Here is a 7870-nt window from a genome sequence, read left to right on the forward strand (position 1 = left end):
AGTAGAGGCATACTAGTGACACTCTGTTTGTCTATGTATTCACACATGTATTATGTTTCCGGTTAGTACAATTCTAGCATGAATAATAAACATTTATCATGATATAAGGAAATAAATAATAACTTTATTATTGCCTCTAGGGCATATTTCCTTCAGTCTCCCACTTGCACTAGAGTCAATAATCTAGTTCACATCACCATGTGATTTAACACCAATAGTTCACATCATCATGTGATTAACACCCATAGTTCACATCGTTATGTGACCAACACTCAAAAGGGCTTACTAGAGTCAATAATCTAGTTCACATCGCTATGTGATTAACACCCAAAGTGTACTAAGGTGTGATCATGTTTTGCTTGTGAGAGAAGTTTAGTCAACGGGTCTGCCACATTCAGATCCGTATGTATTTTGCAAATTTCTATGTCAACAATACTCTGCTCGGAGCTACTCTAGCTAATTGCTCCCACTTGCAATATATATCTAGACTGAGACTTAGAGTCATCTAGATTAGTGTCAAAACTTGCATCGACGTAACCCATTACGAAGAACCTTTTTGTCACCACCATAATCGAGAAACATATCCTTATTCCACTAAGGATAATTTTGACCGCTGTCCAGTGATCTACTCCTAGATCACTATTGTACCCCTTGCCAAAATCAGTGTAGGGTATATAATAGATCTGGTACACAGCATGGCATACTTTATAGAACCTATGGCTGAGGCATAGGGAATGACTTTCATTCTCTTTCTATCTTCTGCCGTGGTCGGGTTTTGAGTCTTACTCAATTTCACACCTTGTAACACAGGCAAGAACTCTTTCTTTGACTGTTCCATTTTGAACTACTTCAAAATCTTGTCAAGGTATGTACTCATTGAAAAAACTTATCAAGCGTTTTGATCTATCTCTATAGATCTTGATGCTCAATATGTAAGCAGCTTCACCGAGGTCCTTCTTCGAAAAACTCCTTTCAAATACTCCTTTATGCTTTGCAGAATAATTCTACATTATTTCCGATCAACAATATGTCATTTACATATACTTATCAGAAATGTTGTAGTGCTCCCACTCACTTTCTTGTAAATACAGGCTTCATCGCAAGTGTGTATAAAACTATATGCTTTGATCAACTTATCAAAGCGTGTATTCCAACTCCGAGATGCTTGCACCAGTCCATAGATGGATCGCTGGAGCTTGCATATTTTGTTAACACCTTTAGGATTTACAAAACCTTCTGGTTGCATCATATACAACTCTTCTTAAATAAATCCATTAAGGAATGCAGTTTTGTTTATCCATTTGCCAGATTTCATAAAATGCGGCAATTCCTAACATGATTCGGACAGACTTAAGCATAGATACGAGTGAGAAACTCTCATCGTAGTCAACACCTTGAACTTGTCGAATACCTTTTGCGACAATTCTAGCTTTGTAGATAGTAACACTACTATCAGCGTTTGTCTTCCTCTTGAAGATCCATTTATTTTCTGTGGCTTGCCTGTCATCGGGCAAGTCAACCAAAGTCCACACTTTGTTCTCATATATGGATCGCATCTCAGATTTCATGGCCTCAAGCCATTTCTCGGAATCTGGGCTCATCATCGCTTCCTCATAGTTCGTAGGTTCGTCATGGTCAAGTAACATGACCTCCAGAACAGGATTACCATACCACTCTGGTGCGGATCTCACTCTGGTTGACCTACGAGGTTCGGTAGTAACTTGATATGAAGTTACATGATCATCATCATTAACTTCCTCACTAATTGGTGTAGTAGTCACAGGAATAGATTTCTGTGATGAACTACTTTCCAATAAGGGAGAAGGTACAGTTACCTCATCAAGTTCTACTTTCCTCCCACTCACTTCTTTCGAGAGAAACTCCTTCTCTAGAAAGGATCCATTCTCAGCAACGAATATCTTGCCTTCGGATCTGTGATAGAAGGTGTACCCAACATTTTCTTTTGCGTATCCTATGAAGACGCACTTCTCCGATTTGGGTTTGAGTTTATCAGGTTGAAAAAAATTCATATAAGCATCGCAACCCCAAACTTTTAAGAAACGACAACTTTGGTTTCTTGCCAAACCACAGTTCAGATTGTGTCGTCTCAACGGACTTAGATGGTGCCCTTTTTAACATGAATGTAGTTGTCTTTAATGCAGAACCCAAAAAACGATAGTGGTAGATCGGTAAGAGACATCATAGATTGTACTATATCCAATAAAGTACGGTTATGACGTTCGGACGCACCATTATGCTATGGTGTTTCCAGTGGCATGAGTTTGTGAAACTATTCCACATTGTTTTAATTGAAGACCAAACTCGTAACTCAAATATTTGTCTCCGCAATCAGATCGTAGAAACTTTATTTTCTTGTCTCGATGATTTTCCACTTCACTCTAAAATTCTTTGAACTTTTCAAATGTTTCAGACTTATGTTTTATCAAGTAGATATACCCATATCTGCTCAAATCATCTGTGAAGGTCAGAAAATAACGATACTTGCCGTGAGCCTTAACACTCATCGGACCGCATACATCAGTATGTATTATTTCCAATAAGTTAGTTGCTCGCTCCGGAGAACGGAGTCTTAGTCATCTTGCCCATGAGGCATGGTTCGCAAGAATCAAGTGATTCATAATCAAGTGATTCCAAAATCCCATCAGCATGGAGTTTCTTCATGCGCTTTACACCAATATGACCTAAACGGCAGTGCCACAAACAAGTTGCACTATCATTATTAACTTTGCATCTTTTGGTTTCAATATTATGAATATGTGTATCACTATGATCGAGATCCAACGAACTTGTTTCATTGGGTGTATGACCATCGAAGGTTTTATTCATGTAAACAGAACAACAATTATTCTCTTACTTTAATGAATATCCGTATTGCAATAAACATGATCAAATCATATTCATGCTCAACGCAAAAAACCAAATAACATTTATTTAGGTTCAACACTAATCCCGAAAGTATAGGGGAGTGTGCGATGATGATCATATCAATCTTGGAACTATTTCCAACACACGTCGTCACTTCACCCTTAACTAGTCTCTGTTTATTCTCCAACTCCTGTTTCAAGTTACTACTCTTAGCAACTGAACCAATATCAAATACTGAGGGGTTGCTATAAACACTACTAAAGTACACATCAATAACATGTATATCAAATATACTTTTGTTCACTTTGCCAGCCTTCTTATCCACCAAATACTTGGGGCAGTTCCGCTTCCAGTGACCAGTCCCTTTGCAGTAGAAGCACTTAGTCTCAGGCTTAGGACCAGACTTGGGCTTCTTCACTTGAGCAGCAACTTGCTTGCCGTTCTTCTTGAAGTTCCCCTTCTTCCTTTTGCCCTTTTCTTGAAACTAGTGGTCTTGTCTACCATCAACACTTGATGTTTTTCTTTATTTCTACCTTCGTCGATTTTAGCATCATGAAGAGCTTGGGAATGGTTTCCGTTATCCCTTGCATATTATAGTTCATCACGAAGTTCTACTAACTTGGTGATAGTGACTAGAGAATTCTGTCAATCACTATTTTATCTGGAAGATTAATTCCCACTTGATTCAAGCGATTGTAGTACCCAGACAATCTGAGCACATGCTCACTAGTTAAGCGATTCTCCTCCATCTTTTAGCTATAGAACTTGTTGGAGACTTCATATCTCTCAACTCGGGTATTTTTTTGAAATATTAACTTCAACTCCTGGAACATCTCATATGGTCCATGACGTTCAAAACGTCTTTGAAGTCCCGATTCTAAGCCGTTAAGCATGGTGCACTAAACTATCAAGTAGTCATCATATTGAGCTAGTCAAACGTTCATAACATCTGCATCTGCTCCTGCAATAGGTCTGTCACCTAGTGGTGCATCAAGGACATAATTCTTCTGTGCAGCAATGAGGATAAACCTCAGATCACGGATCCAATCCGCATCATTGCTACTAACATCTTTTAACACAATTTTCTCTAGGAACATATCAAAATAAACATATGAAAGCAACAACGCGAGCTATTGATCTACAACATAGATATGCTAATACTACCAGGACTAAGTTCATGATAAATTAAAGTTCAATTAATCATATTACTTAAGAACTCCCACTTAGATAGACATCCCTCTAATCCTCTAAGTGATCACGTGATCCAAATCAACTAAACCATGTCCGATCATCACGTGAGATGGAGTAGTTTCAATGGTGAACATCACTATGTTGATCATATCTACTATATGATTCACGCTCGACCTTTCGGTCTCAGTGTTCCGAGGCCATATCTGTTATATGCTAGGCTCGTCAAGTTTAACCTGAGTATTCCGCGTGTGCAACTGTTTTGCACTCGTTGTATTTGAACATAGAGCCTATCACACCCGATCATCACGTGGTGTCTCAGCACGAAGAACTTTCGCAATGGTGCATACTCAGGGAGAACACTTCTTGATAATTAGTGAGAGATCATCTTATAATGCTACCGTCAATCAAAGCAAGATAAGATGCATAAAAGATAAACATCACATGCAATCAATATAAGTGATATGATATGGCCATCATCATCTTGTGCTTGTAATCTCCATCAAAGCATCGTCGTGATCACCATCGTCACCGGCACGACACCTTGATCTCCATCGTAGCACCGTTGTCGTCACGCCAATCTTATGCTTCCACGACTATCGCTACCGCTTAGTGATAAAGTAAAGCATTACAGCGCGATTGCATTGCATACAATAAAGCGACAACCATATGGCTCCTGCCAGTTGCCGATAACTCGGTTACAAAACATGATCATCTCATACAATAAAATTAGCATCATGTCTTGACCATATCACATCACAACATGCCCTGCAAAAACAAGTTAGACGTCCTCTACTTTGTTGTTGCAAGTTTTACGTGGCTGCTACGGGCTTAAGCAAGAACCAATCTTACCTACGCATCAAAACCACAACGATAGTTTGTCAAGTTGGTGTTGTTTTAACCTTCACAAGGACCGGGCGTAGCCACACTCGGTTCAACTAAAGTTGGAGAAACTGTCACCCGCAAGCCACCTATGTGCAAAGCACGTCGGGAGAACCGGTCTCGCGTAAGCGTACGCGTAATGTCGGTCCGGGCCGCTTCGTCCAACAATGCCGCCGAACCAAAGTATGACATGCTGGTAAGCAGTATGACTTATATCGCCCACAACTCACTTGTGTTCTACTCGTGCATATAACATCAACATATAAAACCTAGGCTCGGATGCCACTGTTGGGGAACATAGTAATTTCAAAAAAATTCCTATGCACACGCAAGATCATGGTGATGCATAGCAACGAGAGGGGAGAGTGTGATCTACGTACCCTTGTAGATCAACAACGGAAGCGTTTGGTTGATGTAGTCGTACGTCTCCACGGCCCGACCGATCAAGCACCGAAACTACGGCACCTCCGAGTTCTAGCACACGTTCAGCTCGATGACGATCCATGGACTCCGATCCAGCAAAGTGTCGGGGAAGAGTTCCATCAGCACGACGGCGTGGTGACGATCTTGATGTACTACCGTCGCAGGGCTTCGCCTAAGCACCGCTACAATATTATCGAGGACTATGGTGGAAGGGGGCACCGCACACGGCTAAGAATATGATCACGTGGATCAACTTGTGTGTCAAGGGGTGCCCTCTACCCCCGTATATAAAGGATCAAGGGGAGGAGGCCGGCCGGCCCTCTATGGCGCGCCAAGGAGTCCTCCTCCTAGTAGGAGTAGGACTCCTACTAGGAGGGGGAAGGAAGTGGGGAGGGAGAGGGAAAGGGGGGCGCCGCCCCCCTCTCCTAGTCCAATTCGGACCAGGGGGGAGGAGGCGCGCGGCCCACCTTTGGCTGCCCCTCTCTCTCTCCACTAAGGCCCATATGGCCCATTACTTCTCCCGAGGGGTTCCGGTAACCCTCCGGTTCTCCGGTTTTCTCCGAAATCACCCGGAACACTTCCAGTGTCCGTATATAGCCGTCCAATATATCAATCTTTATGTCTCGACCATTTCGAGACTCCTCGTCATGTCCGTGATCACATCCGAGACTCCGAACTAACTTCGGTACATCAAAACTCATAAACTCATAATATAACTGTCATCGAAACCTTAAGCGTGTGGACCCTACGGGTTCGAGAACAATGTAGACATGACCGAGACACGTCTCCGGTCAATAACCAATAGCGGAACCTGGATGCTCATATTGGCTCCTACATATTCTACGAAGGTCTTTATCGGTCAGACCGCATAACAACATACGTTGTTCCCTTTGTCATCGGTATGTTACTTGCCCGAGATTCGATCGTCGGTATCTCAATACCTAGTTCAATCTCGTTACCGGCAAGTCTCTTTACTCGTTCCATAATACATCATTTCGCAGCTAACTCATTAGTTGCAATGCTTGCAAGGCTTATGTGATGTGCATTACCGAGAGGGCCCAGAGATACCTCTCCGACAATCGGAGTGACAAATCCTAATCTCGAAATACGCCAACCCAACATGTACCTTTGGAGACACCTGTAGAGCACCTTTATAATCACCCATTTACGTTGTGACGTTTGGTAGCACACAAAGTGTTCCTCCGACAAACGGGAGTTGCATAATCTCATAGTCATAGGAACATGTATAAGTCATGAAGAAAGCAATAGCAACATACTAAACGATCGGGTGCTAAGCTAATGGAATGGGTCATGTCAATCAGATCATTCACCTAATGATGTGATCCCGTTAATCAAATAGCAACTCCTTGTTCATGGTTAGGAAACATAACCATCTTTGATTAATGAGCTAGTCAAGTAGAGGCATACTAGTGACACTCTGTTTGTCTATGTATTCACACATGTATTATGTTTCCGGTTAATATAATTCTAGCATGAATAATAAACATTTATCATGATATAAGGAAATAAATAATAACTTTATTATTGCCTCTAGGGCATATTTCCTTCACTGGCCACCTCTCCTCTCTTCCACTAAGGCCCATTAAGGCCCATATACTTCCCGGGGGCTTCCGGTAACCTCCCGGTACTCCGGTAGAATCCTGATTTCACCCAGAACACTTCCAATATCCAAATATAGGCTTCCAATATATCAATCTTCATGTCTCGACCATTTCGAGACTCCTCGTCATGTCCGTGATCACATCCAGGACTCCGAACAAACTTCGATACATCAAAATGCATAAACTCATAATATAACTGTCATCAAAACCTTAAGCATGCGGACCCTACGGGTTCGAGAACAATGTAGACATGACCGAGACACGTCTCCGGTCAATAACCAATAGCGGAACCTGGATGCTCATATTGGCTCCCACATATTCTACGAAGATCTTTATCGGTCAGACCGCATAACAACATACGTTGTTCCCTTTGTCATCGGTATGTTACTTGCCCGAGATTCGATCGTCGGTATCTCAATACCTAGTTCAATCTCATTACCGGCAAGTCTCTTTACTCGTTTTGTAATACATCATCTTGCAACTAACTCATTAGTTGTAATGCTTGCAAGGCTTATGTGATGTGCATTACCGAGAGGGCCCAGAGATACCTCTCCGACATTCGGAGTGACAAATCCTAATCTCGAAATACGCCAACCCAACATGTACCTTTGGAGACACCTGTAGAGCACCTTTATAATCACCCATTTACGTTGTGACGTTTGGTAGCACACAAAGTGTTCCTCCGGCAAACGGGAGTTGCATAATCTCATAGTCATAGGAACATGTATAAGTCATGAAGAAAGCAATAGCAACATACTAAACGATCGGGTGCTAAGCTAATGGAATGGGTCATGTCAATCAGATCATTCACCTAATGATGTGATCCCGTTAATCAAATAACAACTCTTTGTCTATGGTTAGGAAACATA

Source organism: Triticum aestivum, chromosome 4A, assembly GCF_018294505.1.
Source record: "Triticum aestivum cultivar Chinese Spring chromosome 4A, IWGSC CS RefSeq v2.1, whole genome shotgun sequence".
Taxonomy (NCBI): domain Eukaryota; kingdom Viridiplantae; phylum Streptophyta; class Magnoliopsida; order Poales; family Poaceae; genus Triticum; species Triticum aestivum.